At 36.5% G+C, this 24351-nt stretch overlaps 2 pseudogenes; one reads left to right on the top strand and one right to left on the bottom strand.

The window, feature by feature from the left end:
* The first annotated feature begins 660 nt into the window (after window positions 1–660).
* On the top strand, window positions 661–11151 carry LOC132613258 (tRNA nucleotidyltransferase cca2-like; annotated as a pseudogene).
* A 1383-nt stretch (window positions 11152–12534) lies between these two features.
* LOC132614397 (protein DETOXIFICATION 16-like) lies at window positions 12535–17497 on the bottom strand (annotated as a pseudogene).
* Window positions 17498–24351: the final 6854 nt, after the last annotated feature.

The raw sequence follows: 24351 nt of genomic DNA, 5'->3' as shown, positions 1-24351 counted from the left end.
GTCAAAAACACCCTCCCTTCATTAAAGTTTTCAAATATATCTCTATCTTAACGGATAGCCCCAAATCTCCCAAAATAACCCGATTTCATTTTTAAATCCGCTCCATTTAAACCCGACCCAACTACATAAAAAATATGCAACCAACTTGTTCCCGAGTCCTACATCTGGAGCCACTAAGCACAAGAGCGGGTAACCATATGAGTTTTTTATTTAGTTGGGTCGGGTTTAAATGGAGTTGGTTTAAAAATGAAATTGGGTTATGTTGGGATTTCCGTTAAGACAGGGATATATTTGAAAATTTTAACGACAGGAAGAATAATTTGACCCAAATTTATAATGTAGTATATTTTTAGCCCTTTTCCCAAAATAGAGGGGTATTTTTGACACTTTTCCCCCCCAAAAAAAGTATAAATAGTTTTTTCTTTTTCTTTTTCTTTTTCATCAATATAAAGAGTTACCACAAATTAAGAGACGATTGCTTACTGTTGAAGAAACTAGGATACGGTAAGTTGAATTCTATGAATAATTCCTTATTTATAATTTGACTATTAAAAAATAAAAACAATTGGAGCTCTTTTCTATTCAACTCCATCTTATGCCTACAGAGAAAAATAGAGAGCCAAAATAGCCGCGCTAGGGTTTTACGCCAGAGTTACAACAATGGTGAAGGACCATATTGCTTTGACGAAGGATGAAGAGAAGTTATTCCAGCTTTTACGTAAAGTCGTCGAGCATTTTAATTTAGGAACAACGATTCGTGTTGCTGGTGGTTGGGTTCGTGATAAGCTTCTAGATAAAGAATCTGATGACATTGATATTGCTCTGGACAACATGCATGGACTAGAATTCTGTAACAAAGTGAATGAATACTTATCAGAAATAAAGCAGGAAAACCTAGACGTTTGTTTCATCCCATGCAACCCCGAACAATCAAAGCACTTGGAAACAGCAAGGATGTGTTGGCGAAAAGACGCATGGATTGATGTCGTAAACTTTGATCAGAAGAATACAGTGACAACTCTCGTATTCCATCGATGAATTTTGGAACTCCGAAAGTGGATGCTGAACGCAGAGATTTGACGATTAATAGCTTGTTTTACAACATTAAAACGAAGTTAATCGAGGATTTTACAGGAAGGGGCATTGCAGATTTGAAAGCTCAAAAAATTGGCACTCCACTACCTCCAATGAGAACATTTTTTGGATGATCCCTTAAGGGTACTTCGAGCAATTCGTTTTGGTGCAAGGTTTGGGTTTGTGTTAGATGAAGAACTAAAGAAGGCAGCTTCAGATAAAGAAGTGAAGGATGCTATTGAGAAGAAAATTAGGAGAAAATGACAAAAATCGTCCCTTATCTTTGGTGGTAGGTTCAAAGTAATCCCTTAAGTATCACCTGAGCAGTTTTGGTCCTTTAAGTTTGCAGACACTGAGCACTTTTGGTCTTCGTCAAAATATTTATCAAACTTTGATTATTAAATTTAACTGGAACTCACATTTGGAAGTACAACCTTTGTAGTTTATGTTATTTTTGTCTATTGCAAGAGTGGTGCAACTTTTTGAGGTGCCAGTTATTTTTTGTCTATTCTTGTGTCTGATGTAATTTTTATGTTGCGGTTCCTGGGATTTTGACGGAAATTTTTGGTGTTTTTGGTAGTCTTTTTTTCCTCCCTATTTTTGGTTAAATTTAACAATCAGAGTTTGGTAAGTATCTGACGCAGACCAATAGTGTTCACTTTTGGCAAACTTAAAGGACCAAAACTGCTCAGCTGATACTTAAGGGACTACTTTGAACCTACTACGGAAGATAAGGGACCATTTTTGTCATTTTCCCAGAAAATTAGCGCATAGGACACACTACTAAAAAAACAGTGAAATTCTACCAAAATTTTCGACCACACGCGATCGAAAAAGGCCAATTTTCGACCGCAAGACATGGTCGCTAACAGCTAGGGTGAATGTTTTTTTTGACCTCACGTGGTCGAAATAAGTTTTCTACCTAAATTTAAAAAAATAAAAAAATTCGACCACATGAGGTCGAAAAAGTTATTTTATTTAAATATTAATAAAAAATTTCGACCGCACGCGGTCGAAAATATTATTTTAAGCAAATATTATTTAATTTTTTTGACCTCCTGTGGTCGAAATACGATAGAAAATGAAAATAATAATAAAAAATTCATAATTTCGACCGCATGAGGTTGAAATTTAGCAATATTGTTGCCAGATTTCGACCTCATGAGGTCGAAATTCAAAATTGTGCCCAGATTTTCGACCTCGTGCGGTCGAAATTATGATTGCTGAGTACAATTTCGACCTCATGAGGTCGAAAATTATCAATATCTGGGTGACTATTCGACCTCATGAGGTCAAAAATCTGGAATTTTTTTTCCAGAATTCAGCTGCTTTTACAGCAACCCACCTGCCAATCACACTCATCAACCAAATCAACAATGCAATTCATCAACACGTCCAATTCATCAAAGTACTTCTACAATCATAAACTTCACATTCTAAAATCAAATTCAACCTCAAGTTTCAATTTAAAGTACTTCTAAATATCTTTAAAACTACATTCAAACACTTAAACATCGTAAAGTTAAACAACCATAAACTACTTTCTAGATTCAAACACTTAAACATCGTAAAATTAAACATCCATAAACTACTTCCTACAATCTAATTCACATTCAAAAGTACATCTAATTTGAATTAAAACTATCATAAAAAAAAATACACATATCCAAGAAAACATAGCAATATTACAATCCAAAAGTATACGAATAAAAAAAGTCAACGTTCGGTGTTAGAGACATGATCCGATTCCTCCCCACTATCCTCATCAACAAGAGCATGAACTACGTTGTCTTATGACCTACGTCGTCTACTGGGTTGTGACCTACTGTCACGACCCAACTAGGGCCGTGACGAGTACTCGATACTTGTACCGAGCACCTCTTATCTCGTATCGTATTCTTATTACTAAGTGGGTCGTATGAACATCACCTTATTTTTTTTTCTGCTTAACATTAACATTAGTAGCATAATTATAAACATAGGCTAGCAAACTTTGCTAGCACATTACCCAGCGACGAGGACCATCAAAAGTACAAAACATCTAACTGTACATATCTGTCTACGAGCCTCTAAACAAAGTACATCCACATATACAAGAAGGGCCGGGTTCTACCGTGCCTGAATATATACACAAAAGTAGTACCAAGAAACTGAGGCTCCGGAACAACTGGAGCGCTGCCACAGTACTGCTGATGGAGCTCCTAGGAGTCAAATCTGTCTACCTGCTGACCTGCGCGGCATGAAACACAGCGTTCACAAAAAGGGACGTCAGTACGAGTAATGTACCGAGTATGTAAGGCATGAATAATAACATACGACAAATATAGAACAGGGATAATGACATAAAAGAGATATAGCGCATGTCATGAGATAGAAACATAACCTGTACATATAAGTGCACGTTGGAGGATACCATGCATGCTTAGCGCTGCGGAACGTGCAGCCCCATCCATATGTGCGTATACTATAACATATTGCTGCGGCACGTGCAGCCCGGTCCATATACATATAATACTTTGCTTTCCTGGAAAACATTTTTTTTTCACATATATAGAAAATAGATCATATCATATTGCCGAGGCGTCGGCTCCGGTCCATTTAACCATATATCCCGCGTCCGGGACGATATCATGTACCATACTCCAACTGATCAGGTGGCTATGCGTCTATAGCGCCTTACCTTTCCCCATCTTCCCCATATACATTTACATATACTTATAACATGTATACAACATGCATGAGAGTCCAAGGAAACCATGTTCGCGTCGGAGTGACGTAAGGTCGGTAGCCCCCGATTACATTATGGGATAATCATAATCGTCATGTCTCACCTTGAAGGAACTAATATTATAAGGCGAGACTACTAATGGAGAGTAATATCATGAGAAAACATAAAACAGGATCATAAGGTGTCGTTTCGTATACTTTGGAATCTTTAAAAATAGTTATCATTCATGAATAGAGTTGAGAATTCAAGAAATAGCTCAACGTTCTCATATCGTCACTGAAATCATGAACTTGGAACCTTTAATCATGGAATCATCATTGTCATATTCTTCATATAAACATTTTCTTCCTTGACATCATCCATGTCATTGTAGAACATATTCATCGTAATCGTCATAGAAATATTCTCATTAGAATAATTACGACACTTGTGAAGGCTTTATGGTAATCCGATTTCATTTAACAAGTTGTAGATGTTAGATGCAATTGTTTCAATAAGATAGGAAAAACTTAATTCAATTCTATTGAATGAAAAATGGTCAATTTCAATCTCGGATTTCTAGGAATAGGATCGTCCCCGAGGCTCGTATTCAAACCTAGTATGTCTAAGACATGCCAAAGAAGGAAGGGTGAATCGTTACATACCTTTTTCCGCTCCTTATGCTATTCCAAATTCAAGTTGCAAATCCGCCAAAATCTACAAATTGGTCACATTTACCAAACTTTGATTAGAGCATTTAGAATTGGAATCTTAAGGTAATACTTGGCCACCGAAATTTCGGCAGCACTTGCCCTGTAAATACACCATCCCCAAAATTCAACTTAGCCAATTTTTTAATCAACAACAATCCGGGAATTCAACCCGGCCAAACTATCAACATAATGTCAACAACCATACTAACAATTTCCATATTCAATCCAAGATACATTATAACAACTCAATCAATATACTACTTCCTTCAAAACCTTCCAACTCCAATAAAACAATAACAACTTAATAATTTACATTCCAACAACACCATACTAATATCATTGTCTCCCATACATGTAAGAACATAATATTCAATTTACATAATCTTCCAAGACAAGCCTCCAACTTCTACCATTTCACTAAGATTATTAAGCTTTTAATAGCAATATAGAACCCACACAACAACAACCAATACACTAAATAAAATTAACTCATTTTCCTCCACACCACACCACAACTACACGGCCAACATCATGCATACACAACTACAACCTCTCCAAAATCATTCAACTTTCATTATCAACATAACATTCACAACAATAACAACCAAACACTAAATAAAATAATTAGCACATAATTTCTACACACACATATACACATACACGACCTCCACCCCCACTTTCATATTCCTCATGAATTTCACTCATTTTTGTATACAACAACATGCAAAAATATCCATAACATGTAAAGAGGATGAATTCTTACCTCCTTCTTTGATTCTCCAACTTGCTTGAATTTCCAACTTATGAATATATGTTTTTCTTGCTCCAATGAATACTCCACCTTGCTAAGGGCCCTTCAAGGGATTATTTAGCTAGAAGAGAATGATTTTTGGTGAAGAATTGCTCAAGGTTGTTGTGAGGTTAGGGGTGGCCGAATGGCTTGGAGAATTTTCTCCTTCTTTCTTGTTCTTTCAATTTCTTGAAAATTCTAGAGGGTTATGTGGACAAGTAGAAGACTTGGTCTTCTTTTAATCCCATGGATTTTAATTCCACATGGGCTTGGCCCAAGTGTGTTGGACGGCCTCCCTTGGCCCAACACCTAAGCCCATTTTTTTTTTGTTTTCAAGCCCAATCATTTCTTGGCTAGTTCTTATAATTCATGAAAGCTATTTTTCAAATTTCCAAACTTGCCCTTCGTCTTCCTCCATATTTTCACGAGTCATATTACGACCTTTCCCTCTATACCCTTGACCTTTCTTAATATTCCCACTTCAAAATCTTCATAAATAACTTATATGCTTAACAAAATAAAAATATGGCCTTGCTCGTTGTCTTCCCGCGATTGTCTTGAGTTATCCGACTGTACAAAAATACGGGATATAACACCTACGAGCATCCCCGGGACACGGGGGAATATGAGAGGGCCCCGAGTTGAGTAAGCTGTCAATTTGGGCCTGCATATGCAACATCCTTGCCTCCGTGGAACTAAGTGTACTTGTTAGTTGACTAACTTTCAGCTTCATTTCTTGGTACTCCTTAGGATCCACTGCCCCTTCAGAAGTAGTACCTACACCTTGAAGGAACGACGAAAATTGACGACATGCTCGATTAGGCATCCCATAAACTGTCCCATACCTTGTCGGGGGAGCTATCTTCTCCATCCACTGCTGAGCAATTATCTCGTTGGTCATCGACGTCCCGGCTGGCTGACTGGCACAATATTCCAACTTGTGTTGTTGAAACTCGGTCTGAATTGAAGGATGCAATGTTAGTAGGCAAATTTAGTTCAAACAAACGTAGTTATTATTATTAGTTAGTGACTTACATAGGTTTGCTGAGCCCTAGGCTCAATCCATTGGTCCATACCATCGGCATTCTTCGCCTTCCTCGTGTGAGTAATCTTGAAGACTTCATCTTGAGGTACTTCCCGACCCCTCTCCAGCATCTACAAATAAATCAAGATTAACAACTAATTTCATATCCAAACAAGCCACAAGTAAAAATGAAATATGGGAGATATTACTATGTTTGCTTTGAACATCTTGTATTAAACACGTCTTGTATGTTTGTGGTATGCAAAACGAAAGGAAAACAGCAACATGTTCCATCTCATCAAAGAACCCTGGAGGAAGAATCCTCTCCAACTTGTTTGTGATAACAAGAATATTATAATCCATCCGACAAAGGTTATCTTCCCTCAACGTACTGGAACACAAGTCTTTGAAGAACAAACTAATTTCTATCATAGGTTTCCAGATTCGTTCAGGCAAGCCACTAAATGCAATTGGGAGTAATGTTTCCATGAAAACGTGACAGTCATGACTTTTCATCCCTTGTATCCTCCCTTGGTCCAAATCAACACGTGTTCTAAAATTTGATGCATGCCCATCTGGCATCTTCAAGTCCCGGACCCACTCACAAATCTTACGCTTCTGCTCGGTTGTGAAAGAATAGCTAGCCTTAGTCTTGAAGAACCTGTTTTGTTTCGGCTGCAACTCTAACTCTTTTCGTCGACAATACTCAGGCAAGTCTATTCTAGCCTTAACATTATCTTTGGTCTTGTCCTTTACATCCATCACTGTGTTAAACAAATTATCAAAGTAATTTTTTTCAATGTGCATGACATCAAGATTATGTCGAAGAAGATTATCCTTCCAATATGGCAACTCCCAAAATATGCTCTGTTTTGTCCAGTTATGGTAAACCCCATACCCTTCAAACCTGTACGGTTCTTCTTCAGTAACTTTTGGGAGGTTCTGAACTCTCTCCCAGATATCCTTACCAGACAATATTGGAGGTGGACAGTCTTGTTCAATTGTATTCTTCTTGAATGCATTTTTCATTCTCCTAAAGGGGTGATCCATCGGCAAGAACCGACGGTGACAATCAAACCATGAATTTTTTTTGCCGTGTTTTAAAGTGAAAGACTTAGTATTCTCCATGCAGTAAGGACATGCTAACTTTCCGGCTGTCATCCACCCGGACAACATCCCGTATACAGGAAAATCATTAATAGTCCACATTAAAGCGACCCTCAAATTAAAATTCTGCTTGCGCGAAATGTCATATGTCTCAACCCTACAACCCACAATTGTTTCAGTTCATCAACAAGTGGTTGCAAGTACACATCAATCAAAACTTTTGGATTACGAGGGCCAGGAATAATGCAGTTAAGGAATATATATGGACTAGTCATACACATCTCAGGGGGAAGATTATACGGGGTTATGAACACGGGCCAGCAAGAATACGGAGCAGCAGAAATAGAATGCGGAGTGAATCCATCTGAACATAAACCTAACCTGACGTTACGTGGTTCAACTGCAAAGTCCGGATAGGTTCTATCAAAATGCTGCCAAGCCTCACCATCAGAGAGATGACACATAACACCCGGTGGCCTTCTATTTTCACTGTGCCATCTCATATGAGGGGCAGAACTATTAGATGCATACAACCTCTTTAACCTTGGTATAAGTGGTAAATAATGCATCTCCTTAACAACAACTCTCTTCCCACTGCGAGTCTGCTTAAACCGATTACTACCACAAAATTTACAAGATTTTAGACCGACGTCGTCCTTATAGTATAACATGCAACCATTTTCACAACAATCAATTCTGACCGACGACAGTCCCAACTTGGACACTAATGTCTTTGCCTTATAGTAATTATCGGGTATCTCTAGAGTGGAGTCAACTAATTCATGCATGAGGTCAATGAAAGAATCCATTGCCCCTTCAGAAACATTGTTATCTGCTTTGATACTCAGCAATCTAACGGCGACAAACAATTGAGACTGCAGACTCCCATCTTTTAAGGGCTGGCTAGCTTTATTTAACTTTGCATAAAAACGTTTGGCGTCTTCATTGGGAGGTTCTTCAACATGGCCACCAGATTCAAAATCTGAATGCATGCCATATGCATCCTGAACCATGTCGTGCATTCTAGAATTTTGGACATTACGTTCTACCCTCCTACTACTTTCACCGACTTCAAAGTTCTGAGATCTACCAAAATTGTTGTGTGTTTCCCCATGACTAGTCCACACTGTATAATTACTTTTAAAGCCTTTTTCGTACAGATGAAGTGTAACAAGCTCTGGGGTCTCGTAATTCATACATTCACATTTAACACAAGGACACCTAACCACACCATGAACTATAAAATCCTCAAGTGACTTTGCGTATTCAACAAAAGCATAGACACCGGCTATAAATTCATCCCTCATCCTTAATGGATCATCATAAGATCTATTGTACATCCATCTACGAGAATCCATCTACACAAATAGCACAATGTTTGAACTTGTTAAACTAATACTTAGTTTATATGTTATTAGTAAAAGAATCACCAACCATAATTACCATAATTCTCAAAAAGGGCATCATAATTAGCAAAAAAAGATAAGAGAACAATGAAGAATTCACATTCAAGCTAAGCACCATTTAACTAATTCTTAAACAAACAAATCTCTTGACACATTCTTAGAAGCTCATATGAGTTGCTCGAAAAAAGACAAAGAAGTCGTGTACAGTATGTGCCAGAAAGCTAGTGTACAATAAGCAATGTGAGCATCATTTCCTCTTTCTTATGAATAGAGTACAGATTTATGATGGGAAATTTCAACGCTAATGTCCAGCGGTTACTGAATATTCACCTAAGAGAACATGTAAGCTTATGAGATTCCTCCAATTAGCAATATTGTTGCCAGATTTCGACCTCATGAGGTCGAAATTCAAAATGTTGCCTAGGTTTTCGACCTCCTGCGGTCGAATTCTAATTTGTGGGTACAATTTCGACCTCATGAGGTCAAAAATTATCAATATCTTCGACCTCATGAGGACAGATAGGAAAAGAAACTCATCAAATAGTCCTTAATCACACAAGTTGGCCATAAAATTCTATTTTTTTTGCCATGGTTGATTAGGTCATCATTAAAAGAGAGCATATTCTAAAGTAAAAAAATAAGAAGAATCACAAGAACAGAAAAAGCTGCTAAACCCACATATAAAAACCAAAATCCTGGTTATCTAGGCATCAAACTTTAAGCAACGAGGGACAAACTAAGAAACCCACATGGATATTCTGGGGAAAAGAGAAAATAACTAAATAAAAACAAAAAAAAACTTACAGTGGGGATGCGGCGTCAGTGGCGGGGAGGGGTGTGGTGGGGATGGAGCGTCGGCGGCGGGGTTAGGGTGTGGTGGGGGTGGAGTGTCGGCGGCAGCGTAGGGGTCTGGTGGGGGTGGGAGTTTTAATTTAATTAGGTTTTGGTTGGTGGAAATGGATTGCAATCCGATTGAAGTTTGGGGGAGTATATTAACTGTTACATGTTTATTATTTCGACCGCGTGCGGTCGAAATATGCTTTTTTTTATTAGTTATTTTATTTATATAATTTATTTTTTAAAAATGTTTTTTCTCATTTATTATTTGTACAAAAATAAGTTTCGACCTCATGAGGTCGAAATAAAAAAAAAAAAAAATCTGAAAATTTCGACCTCATGAGGTCGAAATCCAAAAAAAAATAAAAAAATTTAAATTCTGAAAATTTCGACCTCATGTAGTCGATTTTTTTCCACCAAAAAGTGAGGTCGAAAATATGCGGTCGAAAAATCCCGTTTTTTTTAGTAGTGACAAGAAATTGATCTTATGATTTTTGACAAACGACAAGGTAATCGTTGAACGCCTTTAGTCGGAAAATTATGCTATGTATATAGAAACTAATACTATATATATAAGTCAAAAGTTACTGTTTTATAGATATACATATATTAAATCTTGAACACCCATTCTTGATTTTGCCGCTGCAGGTTATACTAACCCAGTCAAAGCAATGACTTCTATTGCTGACTTGAAATTATTTTCGACTGTATTTGGTTATGAACCATTAAATCGGGACAGGTGTGATAGGTTGTGTGTTGCTTGCTTGGATTCAGCTTGGAGTCTTTTAAACTTAATTGGATGCTCCTCATTTCCTGATGATCAAAAGAGACTTTGCCTGTTTGCTGCTTTATTTTTGCCGTTGATCAGTAAGACTAAGACCATTTATATTGGAAATAAAGAGAGAGAGATTCCAGTTGTCGATTATATTATTCGCGATTCTCTCAAGTTGAAGAACAGTGATGCCGAAACAGTCATAAGATTGCATACCGCAACTAAGAAGTTTGTCACCTCAATTCCATCACTTGTTTCTATAGAAGATATCCAAGTTCTAGATGTTGATTGGAAAAGAGATATCATTGATGTTCCAATTACTTTTAAACTTAGAATATTGACTGGACTGCTACTTAGAGAGATTAAAGAATTTTGGCGCTTTGCTCTTCTTCTATCAATGCTTTTGCATCCTGTTGATATTTTGTCGCCGTCTACAAGCTTGTCGAATGAGAAGGATGAAGTGGAGAAGAGAAGCGGATTATTTAAGATAGTAGAGAATGCAATAACAAAGCGAGGTCTAGAGAAGGTTTGGGAAATGAAACCACTGGTGAAAGGAAAGGAAATAATGACTATTTTGGAGATTAAAAGTGGGGGGCCAAATATCGGAGAATGGCAACATAAATTGCTGCAGTGGCAGCTTGCATATCCTTCTGGTACTGCTGAAGAATGCCGTGATTGGATGAAGAAAACTTGGTCCAACTGTGCAACAACTACTGAGTAGATTCAACTAGCTCATGTAAGTCATATTCATTTATAAGCTAGCTAATAGGTCTAATTTAATTTGCTTAATAGTTTCAGGATTATCACACTTGGGTGTGAGTTCTATTAAAATTTTCAATTCTTCAATCATTGTACAAGTCTCAAATCTCTGGAAGCAAAAACCAGCAACCAAGTTACCTACAACATCCCAGTAGTTTTGGAAGAAAGACGGATTGAGTCCATCAGGTCTAGCCGTCCAGGCTATTTATATGGTTTAAAACTGAAGACGACTAGCTTAATTTCATCCAACGTAATTTCGATATTGAGACTGATCAAATCTTCATCACTTAAACATTAGCTATGTTAGGTAATTTTTTTGAGAGAAACTAGATGGTTAAATAAGCAGAGTTATTATAAGCACTTGGGATGACTAGAGATAATATGGTGAGTTGTATTGCTTTGCTTGAAGAAAGAATCAATATTATGAAAAATATTTTGTTGATCAAGAAGCCAGTTTCCTACATTATCTTTCAAACTTAATCCTGTTTTTCCTTCTATTCATTGTTGTCATATGAAAAAAACGAGTATTAGAATATCTATCATCTGATTAATCGATTCTAGACTTGATTTCCAGAGGTCCTCTTCATTCTTCAAAGAATCATTTTATTTTTTAGAAGCTCTTGTTCAAGATTTATAAAAAACAGGTGGATATGATAACGAGGCCCTTACTTGTACTTATTCTTTTTGAGATTCTTTATTATTAATAAAAAAGCTCACTTAGGGTAAATACCTGAGTGGTTCAATATTCGATTTAGAAAAAAAAAAAAAAAAGACTTCTTTGTGAAAAAATTAACAGCACTGACCAAATTGACTTGTTCCCACCAAGTATCACTAGCAAATTTTTTGAATATTGGGTGAGTATTCCATATTTGATTCACTTCTAGTTTTTTGCTCTGTTTCCCAAGGAGCCTATTAGTTAAGGAGACAAGCATCGAAGAATGTTTCGGAGTAACTTCAGTTAAGTGTGTGATGTTAGCCTTTCGATAAGTGTCTATCCAAAGGTAATTAACATGAAATATAATGAGTCGCTATGGTATTATTAAGTTCGCTTCTTTTTTCTACTATCAATCCGTGTAAATTTGCTCCCTTTAAAACCTAAATCGTCCACTCTGCAATAGTTGGCTGTAAGAGATTGTTCTTTATAATTTTGACAAGTGTTTAGATCTCTACAACAATAAATGCAATTACTCTATATGAAAAATTCTTTCAGGTTTTAACTACTCATTCTCTTTTTGTTTGCAATGTGTCTCTTGGTAAAATTGATACAACTGTTGGTGACATGAAGACGATTGAACTCGATTTGACTTGATGCCTAGGCCTATCAGTAGCCCATTCTTGTGGCACCCATAGCGTCCACCCTGTACTATGCATACACATAAATATGCACAAGAATTCGTTTATATTTTACATGTGGAACTGATACAATTCTTCCTTTTAGAATGTCAAATAGATGAAACAGAAAAACTCAATCAAAGTTAATGTTAAGGGATGTAAAAAATTGATGCACTGCAAGAAAAAAAAAAAAAAAAGCTTATTTTCATGCAATTTACATGATACAATTCAAGATGTATTTCCAAATTTGAGCTTGACATAAAAAATATTCTTCATCGGATAAGCAGCACCAAATGTCACTCAACTAGTCCGCAGCCTTGAACTCTATTTACAGCTTTTCTTGCCTAATATCATAGAGAAAAACAGATGTGAACAGAGGAACAAAGAACAAGAAAAAGAAACATGAACAGACTACAAGAAAAAGAAACATAGGCCATCTTAAGTCATAAACATAGGCCATCTTAAGTCATAGGCTCATAGTAAGATGATATCAATTGATATAGGAAAGGAAACAATGTTTTCTCTACTGAGTTGGATTAAAATGTGGTGTGAAAGGGAATGATCAATCTGTATTGAAGCACATAATTTGTGGGAACATGATTTACCGTTGTTGTCACGCTTCAAGAGGTATTCTTTCGATTTATGTTTGATTAAAATCGGTGATTATATTGTCTATATTACATGTGTGTTTGGTCTCAGATTGCTTCCGCATTCTCTATTATAGTTGGCCTAACCCTTTAGGAGTCTTTTGGTTGTGGTTAGAGATATGTAGGGATTAATTATGCAGAGATTAGTTATGCATGATTTAGTTATTTATTTATTAGTTATTCCATCTTCTACGCTGCACAGAATAATATATAGATTGACTCATAACTTATACATGTTTTAATTATGTGGAATGTAAAATGATAACCGAACACCGTACTTGGTGTGCAAAGCAACTAAAAAGCTACCAAACATGGTATTAACTATACTAGTTTTAAACTTTTAACACATGAACAATCCACTTCCTAACCAGCAACCAAACGACCCCTTAGTAGCTAGAATGGTAAAAGATGTTTGATTATTTCTGCTTTATTTGCCAAGTTTCTCACAGAATCACAACATTTTATCAGGACATTGCAAAAAGAGAGAAAGACTCACCTCCTTGTCCCAATTAGTGCATATATTTATAGCGATTAGTGCCACATTTTGCACTAGCAGTGCACAAATGATCCCCATCCATAGTCCCTGAAAGTATGAATATAAATCAAAGACAGAAAGATAAGATTTGATGAGGGGTAGTTTGGGGGTGGGGTTGTTAGAGGAGTAATGGAGATGTACCATGCCTCCAGTATTGAAAAAAAATGCAAAGAGAACAGAAGAAGGTAACCCCACAACATAATAAGCACCAAGATTGATATATGCACAGAGTTTTTGCCATCCACATCCTCTAGCAGCCCCTGAAAAAAATGCAAAAAATACTCTACAGCACGTAACACGTTCTCGTTCTTGCTTCAGCTAATGAAAGAGTTGAGTAATTTTAACCTGAAAGCACACATTGGAAGCCATCCAGGAAATCAGATAAAGCAAGCAGAGGTAAAATTTTGGCGACGTATCTAATCACTTCTTCTTCGTTGCTGTATAGCCTCCCCCACGCAAAACGAACCAAAATTGTGGTGGTTGCGATTGTCAATCCTACTGTGATGGCCACTATCACAACAACACATAAAGCCAATCGTGCTCCTTGTGGACGACCAGCCCCCAACTCATTTGAAACTCTTGTGCTGATAGAAACAATTTAGTTCAAGTCCATACATATATGTGAAGGAAAAGTTGACACCTTTTTGTCACTGCGAAGTGCATTGACTTACCTTATAGCAGCACCAAGTCCAACTGAAACCATGTATACCATCCAACAAGTATTAAGACTGAAAAGAATTTCAAAAAAATTGTGTAAAGGTAGTTTGTTGATCTTCTCTTGTTATAAGAAGCAAAATGAACAATGAGCTTGATGTTAATAAAACACGGACCTTATCGATAACTCTGATGTCTCTAATTTAGGATTTGGGAGGAGGCCAGATAAAAGAACAACCATCTCAAATGACCACTATTCAAAGCTGAAATCAGAGCGATAAAACATAAAAAGGTGAGTTACTCATAACAGATATGGCCAGCAATGGATGGAAAGAATAAAAAAAATTAAGTCTTGATGTTGAAACGGAGGCCTAATAGGTCAAAAAGCCTTCAGCATAAGCACGCTAACAAAGTAAGTACGTTGCCATCCATATTTGATTTAAAAGAACATATTGATTAGTTGGAAAAAATGATATTAGACTTACCAAATCATAATTGCAGAAGGAATGGCAAGCTTGATAAAATCCAGAACGTCGTGCAAAGCTTCCTTCGAAAAACCAGTCCAAGTTTTTCTACAAGCTGGGGAAAATTTAACATAACCGGCTAACAAAAACACGTTAACCCAATACGAAATGGCATTAGCCAAAGCAGCTCCCTTGCTCCCAAGATCAACCTTGAACACGAAAAGCCAACATATAAGAACGTGGAACGCCGTGATCCCAGAGGTCAACATCACGGGCATCACTATATTCTGAGTCTGTAAAAATCTGTTGAGGCATTGAAGGATGCCATACGCAAAAAGGCCCGGAATCATCCATTGATTAAATTGTCCTGCTTCGATAGATATATCACGGTCTTGACCACAAGCGATGAGAATTGTACTGGTGTTGAACCATATCAGTAAGATCAAAATGCTCAAGGAAAGAAGAACTAGCATTGCTCTCTGTGTGAAAATGCCAAGCATGTGGTATTGTTTAGCTCCATAGGCTTGCCCACATAGTGTTTCCAATGCACTTCCCATTCCTAACTACCAAAAGAATATGTGAAAGGCAGTAAGTTCAGAAATAAATCTACGAGTAAAATAATGAACAGTTTTGGAAGTGGGGAACATTGAGAAGAACTAAACTTCAAGATAAGAAAGGAATTAGCACCTAATTAATTCATTCGCGCACAGAGGTGGAGCCAGGATTTCAACTTTATGGGTATGAACTTTAAAACAGTGACTTCATGTGGTAATACCTAGGTTCTAGATTTAATATATGTACATATTTATGAATTTCTTAACACAAGTACACTATTTGAGTAAAAGTTACTGGTTAAGTCGAACCCGTAATAGTGCTTCTAGCTTCGCGTATGTTCGGGCACATAGGTGGACTTAGTGCGCAATCTATGAGTTCAACTTAACCCATTACTTTATGCTCGAATTATGTATACATATGCCAAAAAACACTCAGAATGTACACATATAGCCAAAAAACACTCAGAATGTACACATATAACCAAAAAAAAAATTCCCTATCTCTGAGTGAGTTTGAACTATTGATTTACATATTCGAAAATAACTAATTAGGCAACGAAAACCTATAAATAGAACTCTTATCCATTTGAGTACCTTTTTAGGATAAACCTCAACACGAAAAATGAAGAGTACCGACAACAAGTGATTTAGTTCAAATGTTCCTCATATAAAATTATCGACTCTAAAGATAGTAATATGGAGAAGATAAAATTGTTTCAAGCACCGAAATCACACACATTATCACAATTTGAACCCACTAACTCTAGATCATGTATCCACGTCTGTTCATGCAGCATACAAATTGTCAAATTCAATCAACAACACTACTAGATACAGAGTTTTTTTCCCACCGACATTCAGTGAGAAATTTGTGTTATAAAACATGATTTTCCCACCTCATTCCAATCGAACCAGCTCACTGGGAAAACGCATGGCGGGACTCCCATTGAAATGCTGAGAAACTTCCTAAATTTTCCGAGTGAAAACACTACTACTTAGTTTTTTTCCACTGACATTCAGCGGGACTAGCCACTGAACATTTTTCAGTGGGAAAAAATAGCATTTTTTAAGTAGTGCAACCATTTAGCAAGATTTTGAACAGACAAGTAGTCAACAAAAGAAGTTACCAGAACACTGAATCCAGTGACTGAAGCAAAAGCAGTAGCCATGGAAGCACCAGAGAGAGCCAATTCACCGATGTGTCCGACGAACATGATGCTAATAACTTGCAGACAGTACTGCAGAACATTGACTGCTATAAGAGGGACAACAAGTCCTAGTTGCCTCTTTATTTCTTCAATGATCTCTCCTCCATAATCTTGTTCATGTTCTTCTTTATCATCATGGCTGCTTTCTTGATTTGACACTAATGGAGCTTGTAGACTTGAACTTTGACCTTCCATTTTCCTCCTTTTTTTTTCCTTGTTGATTCAAGAAATATGGTCCAAGAAAGAAAGACGGAACTTCATCATCAAATTACGTTGACCCTTTTGCAGATAGAGTGCATTAGTTTACATTTGGACAAGGATTTCACATTATAAAATTGTGGTTCCCACCATAGATAGCAATCTAATGCATAATAAAAGTTGCTGATCAGAGCTGAAAGAGTGATACTGATCTTTACTATTTTTTTTTAAAATAAATAAAAAAAGCCTTTACAAGATTCATGTTTATCATATAGTTTCATTCTTGTAGCAGAAAAGGGTTAAAAATGTCCCTAACTTATTGAAAATTGTTTAAAGTTTATCCTCCTTCTACCTGTTGGACCCAGGAAAGGAGCACAAGTTTTTAACTGTAACTGTGGTAAAAGTAGGGGCGTTTTAACCGTAAAAGAGAGCAAATTTAAGCCATTATCAATACGTAGAGGCATTTTTCATATTTTTCCCTTTTCTGTTTTTTTTTTTTTTTTTTAAATTAGTGACAGAGTTGGTTGTCTTTCCTATGGTGCCATTGAAATAAGGTGTCGTGTTATAATCAGACACTTTAATTGCTCGATTGTCATCGTATGAAGGTTTTAGGGTTATTCTGTATTTGTGTTGGAGGAATGTAGTATATACATGTTTATCAATCAAGCTGGCCTAGTAAAAATAATAATCAAATGAAGCAGCAGATCTAAAGCAAGAATTATCGAATCACTGTTCGTTGGAATAAGCCAGACACTGATCAACTATACAATTAGACCAGCAACAACGAAAATGATGATTTTACACAGAATTAATCATTTAAGGTAGTAGCATTGCAACTTTTGAGTCTTGAATCAAAGAATGAAGCCAGTATAAATGAGATAAACTTATGATTACATTAAACCCGATCAATAATTTTCTTGGTGCGTGGACAGTTTCACTTGAATATTGTCTCATTGTTTTTGCACCTTTGAGTAGAGTTATACTTGAAGCTAGTGTGTTTGTTTTTCTCTTTGATATATTTGTTAAAATTGTAATAAGTTGGATCTCTAGGTAGTATAATCTTTCTTGATAGTGTAAAATAGTATCGTATTAAGAGAAAATTACATTGTATGTTAATTGGGGCAATAATGCGATCAAAATTGACCCATTTTTTAAATTCTTACAAAAAATGACCCAAACTTCTCTCTCTCTCTCTCTCTCTCTCTGCCTTTGTATATGTTGGGCTATTTTTTGTAATGTAAGTTTTGGGATATTTTTTTACAATGTAAGTGATCAACTTGTATATTTCTGAAATTTTCCCTTGTATTAATTCCTTCTCTGAATAGGAAATAACCTTACGCTTTTATTGAAGTGTTGGTAAATTATTTGAGAAATTGGCATGTACATGCTAGTAGTTGGGTAAAAAATGGGCACACAATAAATCCCTTTTCCCTTATTGGCATATGTACCCTAATATATCTTAAAATTGGCAACTTATAGCCAAGTTCAATCACCCTTCATCTTCTGCCTTCTTCAATTGCCAACAATGCGTCGAACTCTTCCCCCCGAAACATTGAAACCATGATTTGAAGTTTGGAACTTAAAAACGTGAACATGACATAGAATACATTGTTCGAGGTTGAAGAAGGACCAAAAAATATCATTAAAGACCATTGAAACTTGATTCAAATTTTTTCGATATGTGCATTTGTGATTATTTCGATTGGGTGACATCGGGTTTGTCGGAAACATAAAAAAGATTGAATATCATTTTTGGAGTGGTTTAGAGATGATTTCAAGCGTATTTGAGTTGATATTTCAAATTGAAAGCTCGAGGTTGAAGACGACTCTATATGTGTATATCATCCTATATCTTCATGTATATTCCCGTATATCTTCTGCATATCATGTATATTTGTGAATATCCATGAAAGTATGTGTTTGATCGTGTTCGACCGAAGAATGTATATCCATGACAATATGTTTATAATATAAAATGACATAAACACGTGTGATATACATTGTCCAGTTGATGTTTTCCAGGTCGATTTCAAATCTGAAACTTAACTCCAAACCAGTCCAACTTGGAATCCTTCTTATATAGCTCCGTTTACGTGTTTTCAACAAATCTCGACCATACTCACTTAAAGAGACTAGTAAAAAAGTGCACATCCGAGTTTATTGTGATTTCAAGATTGGATTTTGATAAGATTTGTTACTAATGATCTGAGAGAATTTTTGTGGTAGTAGAGGAAAATTCGATGATTTCAACTATGACGGGACAATGGAGGATTAAAGGAATTAGTCTAGTTAGTTTAATCACGCAATATTTTAGCAATATTGCGTGATTAAACTAATCACACAATATTGCTAAAATACAGGATTTGAATATTCGGTTTCTTTTTTTTTGGGCCACAGTTATTAAACCTAAACAAAATATGCCAATAATTGTTGGGTATTGAACTGGGGAAAGAAGGTCGCTGCTCCTTGAAAATAAAATAGCTATCCGCCATACCCCTGTCCCCGAAACTATTTACCCGAAATTCTCCCAAAATTATGATACCAACATAATATATAAATATACTGAGATGTTATCATGTTTATTTATTCAAAAGACACACTTTTCTCAAAAAAAAAAAAAAAAAAACTCTATGATATCATCATCTTATATACATATACTACTATGATGGTATTGTGGAGGACTGCTTCAATCCTTCAATGAGACACTCAGTCCTCCGTGATACCATCGTGGTACATAAATATATTGAGACGATATTGTGGAGGACTGTTTTGATCCTTCTCTTGGTCCTCCATGTTACCATCATGATATATAAATATACTGCGATGGTACCATGAAGGAAGAGTTTTAGGCGATGGGTTACTCGGGTAAATATCTTCAGCCGGTTGGGTAAGAAGCGAAATTAGTTTAGGAAAGGACATGGGGGGTAAATATTTTACATTTTAGGGGTATTTTGTGTTGTTTCCCTATTGTTATTGTCTACGCATCTCAATTTCCCAAATCATTTTGCTACAAATTTAGGTGAAATATGACTTTAAAATGGGCCAATTAAGGCTCATGGGTTACTGGGTTTGCCTAACCAGGGCTCTTTATATCGATAACTGGGCTGATAATCTCTAAATTGCAACAAGCACTTTGGCAGGAATGAAGTGTAGGAGACAAGTGGCAACATTAATTGGGCATAAAATCAAAAGCATTTTAATATGAATATTAATACGTATTTTGAGTGATAATTAATCTACTGAAACTGTAATAATGTAATAGTTCAATACCTGTTAAATCACATTTTGAAGCGTATTAACATGAATGTAAGGGAAGGTCGTTGAGGTGATGTATATTTGGGTACGTATATATGGTGAAGTATACAAAATTTCTAGCAAGTGGTGTCAATATTTCAAAAAATTATAGTATACGAACCTTCCTTTTTAAGGTTTGGTTAATGGAACTAATTTTTTTGACGTAAATTATGAATATACCAACTCATCTTTTGTGACAAGGATATTATTGTAAATATAATTTAGAGAGTCATGTTGCAGTTACTTTTCTTCAGTTTCATACTTGTATTTGACCTATAAATAATACACGTTCTGGCCTTGCCTATTCAAGCAGGCCTTTTCAATCTTAGCGTTAATTTCTATCTCTTAAACTTCAACTTGGTATCAAGAGCACCATGGCTTCCCAAACTACTACTTCTTCAAATCAAGTCATCTCCTCTCAATCCTCTTTGGGTCTTCCAAATCCTCTTCCAAGTATTTCAAATATTAAAGGTTTTGTACCCATTGAGTTGACATATCTTAGTTATCTTACGTAGAAGAATTTTATTCTTACTGTTCTAAAAAGTCATAATATTCTTCCCTTGGTTGATGGCTCTATTCCATGCCCAGCATCAACCCATGATGAATATCGTTTGTGGATTCAATGCGACACTATAGCTCTCAGTTGGATTAATGCCACTCTCTCCCCTCTAGTTCTTGACTCGCTTCTTAACTATGCCTGCGACACCTCCAAACATGCATGGGATGTTCTTGCGTCCTTTTACCTAAATCAGGTTTCCTTCTCATCACTTCATCTAAAGTAAAAATTTCAAAATTTTAAGAAAGGCTCACTTTCCATGGAGGATTATCTCCAACAACTGCATTCTCTTGCCTGTTCACTTTTAAAGCAGTTAGAAAACTAGTTACCGATTATGATTTGCTGACCCAAGCATTGCAAGGACTACCACCTTCTTATCGTACCTTTGTATCTGGATTGAATGCGACATGAACACTTCCATTTTTTCTAGCACTGCGCCCCTTGTTACTTAGTGAAGAAGCGCATATCAATGCAGTAGACAATGATTATTCCACTTCTCACATTGCTTTAGTTGCTTCCACTCAAGCACCACATGTTTCTCAACCTCGTTCTTCAAATTTATCTCATGCTAATTAGTATCCAAAAGGGTCACATGGACGTGGTAGTGGTAAACTGAACCGAGGTTGAGGTCGAAGCCAGTACTCTTCTCGCTCTAATTTTTCTAACCAATGGGCTTGTTTTCAACCATATTTTCGCCCTTTCTCTTTGGGTGATGGAATTCTTGGGCGACCTCCTTTCGCTTCTGCTAAATAATGTCAAATCTGCTTCCACTTTAATCACACGGCTTTGGAGTGTAGGAATCGTTTCAATCATTCATATGTTCCAAATTTTCTACCAAGATCATTTGACGCTATGAATTTGGAGGAGGTTCAACCATCGGTATAGTATCCTGATTCCGAAACTTCTGTACATATGATGAACAATGCAACACTTTTATCCTCTTCCTCTCCTTACACTAGTTCGTCACAAGTGATGGTTAGAAATGCTAATCTTCTTTCTATTTTATCTACTAGTACTTCGTTTCTTCTGACATCTTCTAAGCCTCTTCAATTAAATAATGTTTAATACGTTCCTTCTGTTCAGAAAAAATCTAATGTCAATTCAGTGTTAGTGTGTCGACAATAATTGTTTCATTAAGTTCACTGAATCTGGTTTTTCTTGTTAAGGACAAGAAGACCAAACAAGTGTTACTCCATTGTGAGAATAATGGCTCTCTCTATCCTGTCCGCACAACTTCCTGCCGCTCATGTCTCGTTGCTCTATCAAGTGTTGTCTCACCTTCCTCTCTTTGGCACCAACGTTTAGGCCATCTAGGGAAACGTTCTCTTACAGCTTTAGTTCGTAGGGGTTTTATTCATTGTAATTCATCTTTTGAAAATTATGATTGTAATGTTTGTCGTCTAGGCAAACAAATTAAGTTACAATTTCCTTCTTCTCGTAATATTGCACTTGCTCCTTTCTTTTAATTCATTCATATGTGTGGCAAGCTTCATTTAATTCAAATTCTGGTTTTCGATATTATATTTTGTTTCTTGATGACTGCACCAAGTACTCTTGGATTTATTTAACGCGAAACAAGTCAGAGGCATATGATAAATTCAAAGAGTTCTATAAAATGGTTTCAAACATTTTTGATTCCTCTGTAGCTTATTTTCAGTCTGATGGTGGCAAAGAGTATAACAATTTTCATTTTCATTCTTTTGTTTCAGTCTGATGTGTGGGCACACTAGGAGCGACAGGATTAGAAATGAGGCTATTCGGGATAAGGTGGGAGTGGCCTCGGTGGAAGACAAGATGCGGGAAATGCGACTGAGATGGTTTGGGCATGTGAAGAGGAGAGACATAGATGCCCCAGTGCGGAGGTGTGAGAGGTTAGCCATGGATGGTTTCAGAAGAGGTAGGGGTAGGCCAAAGAAATATTGGGGAGAGGTGATTAGACAGGACATGACGCAGTTACAGCTTACCGAGGACATGCCTTAGATAGGAAGGTGTGGAGGACCCACATTAGGGTAGAAGGCTAGTATATAAGTCTCGTTATCTTTCCTCATTAGTAGGCGCATTAGCGCATTATAATTTCTTGTGCTTTGATTTATGTTATTATTTGCTACTTTCTGTACTTTGATTACTCTATTTTATCTGTGCCGCTTTCGTGATTTGCATTTCCATATCGCTTTGAATTCCTTGATTATCTTGTTTTACTGTGTCGCTTGCATTATTTCATTATTTCATTGCAATATCGTTTTAAATCTTTTAACCTTATCTGACCCCCCTTTTTATGCTTCTATTGAGCCGAGGGTCTCTCGGAAACAGCCATCCTACCTTGGTAGGAGTAAGGTCTGCGTACATTATACCCTCCCCAGACCCCAAGATGTGGGATTTCACTGGGTTGTTGTTGTTGTTGTTGTATTCTTTTGTTAGCGAGGATGAAATTATTCATCGTTTTTCTTATCCATATACCTCTGCTCAAAATGGTCGTGCAGAAAGAAAGCATCGACGTGTTAACAATATGATCAGGTGTCTTCTTTTTCAAGCCTCATGCCTTATTCGTTTTGGGCAGACGCATCTCTATTTGGGGTTCATCTTATTAATATCACTCCTCTTCCTATTCTTAATTTTATCACACCTTATGAAAAATTGTATTGTAAATCAGCCGAGTACAATTTAATTAAGGTCTTTGGGTGTTTATGTTATCCATATGTTGCACATTCTTTTGCGCACAAGTTTCTGCCTCGCTCTAAAGCTTACTTATTTCTCAGTGTGTCCTCTCAACACAAAGGATTCAAATGTTTGGACCCATCCACTAATCGGATAATTCTTTCACGCTATGTACATTTTATAGAATCCTCGTTTTCATATAATTCTATGTTTCCAGCGAAGAGTGAAACTTCTACACTTGTTGTTCCTTCCTCACAAACTGCCTCTCATATATTTTCTCCATTTAATTTGCCTACTCAGTGTGCTTCACCAACTGACTTTATCTCCTTATCCGATATAACTTCTTCTCCTTCATCTTTATCTCCTAAAAACTTGTCTACAACTTCTCCTAGGACTCTAACTTCCTTACTTTCAAATAATCAGTTTTCTCCACTTGCTACACATGTTATGCACAGTTCTCCTATTTTATCTCCACATCCTTCTCTTGTTCCTAATTCACGTATTTTAACTACTGACACTTCAATTTCCTTATCCCCGCAAATCAGCAACCAATTTCTCGTACGCATCCCGTAATGCGTAATTCTAGTTCAATGCAACCATCTTTTCCAGAGGTATCAACATCCATTCCCTCTCAAGATGCACAATATTTATCTCCTTCTAATTTAATTCCTTCTCAAGCTTTAGCCTCAAGACAATCAGATAATCCTGCTCATGTCATGGTTACTCGTTTGATGACAGGGTCGCTAAAACCATGCGTTGTTCCCTCACTTAAGATAAAAGAATTAACTTATCCTCAGAAGCAGTGCGTCCGGGTAAGTCTTGATTGTTTTCGTATCTTTGCTTTGTCTTACATTAAAATAAGAAATAATTACTGGAGTTATAAAAAAAAGAGTTGTGAAAAGGAAGTAGCTTGATTCAGAAGAGTCATGCTTATTAAATTAGAAGTTGGGAATACACGTTGAAAGATTAAAGGGTACGACAAAAGGTCTAAGATAAGTGAAAAAACTGAAAGGATTACAATGTATCAGCAAGTTACTAGTCTCAAACTAATCACCATTCAGAGCA

Source organism: Lycium barbarum, chromosome 10, assembly GCF_019175385.1.
Source record: "Lycium barbarum isolate Lr01 chromosome 10, ASM1917538v2, whole genome shotgun sequence".
Lineage (NCBI taxonomy): Eukaryota > Viridiplantae > Streptophyta > Magnoliopsida > Solanales > Solanaceae > Lycium > Lycium barbarum.
The sequence above is the reverse complement of the archived record's forward strand: the minus strand, read 5'-3'. Positions and strand labels throughout refer to the sequence as shown.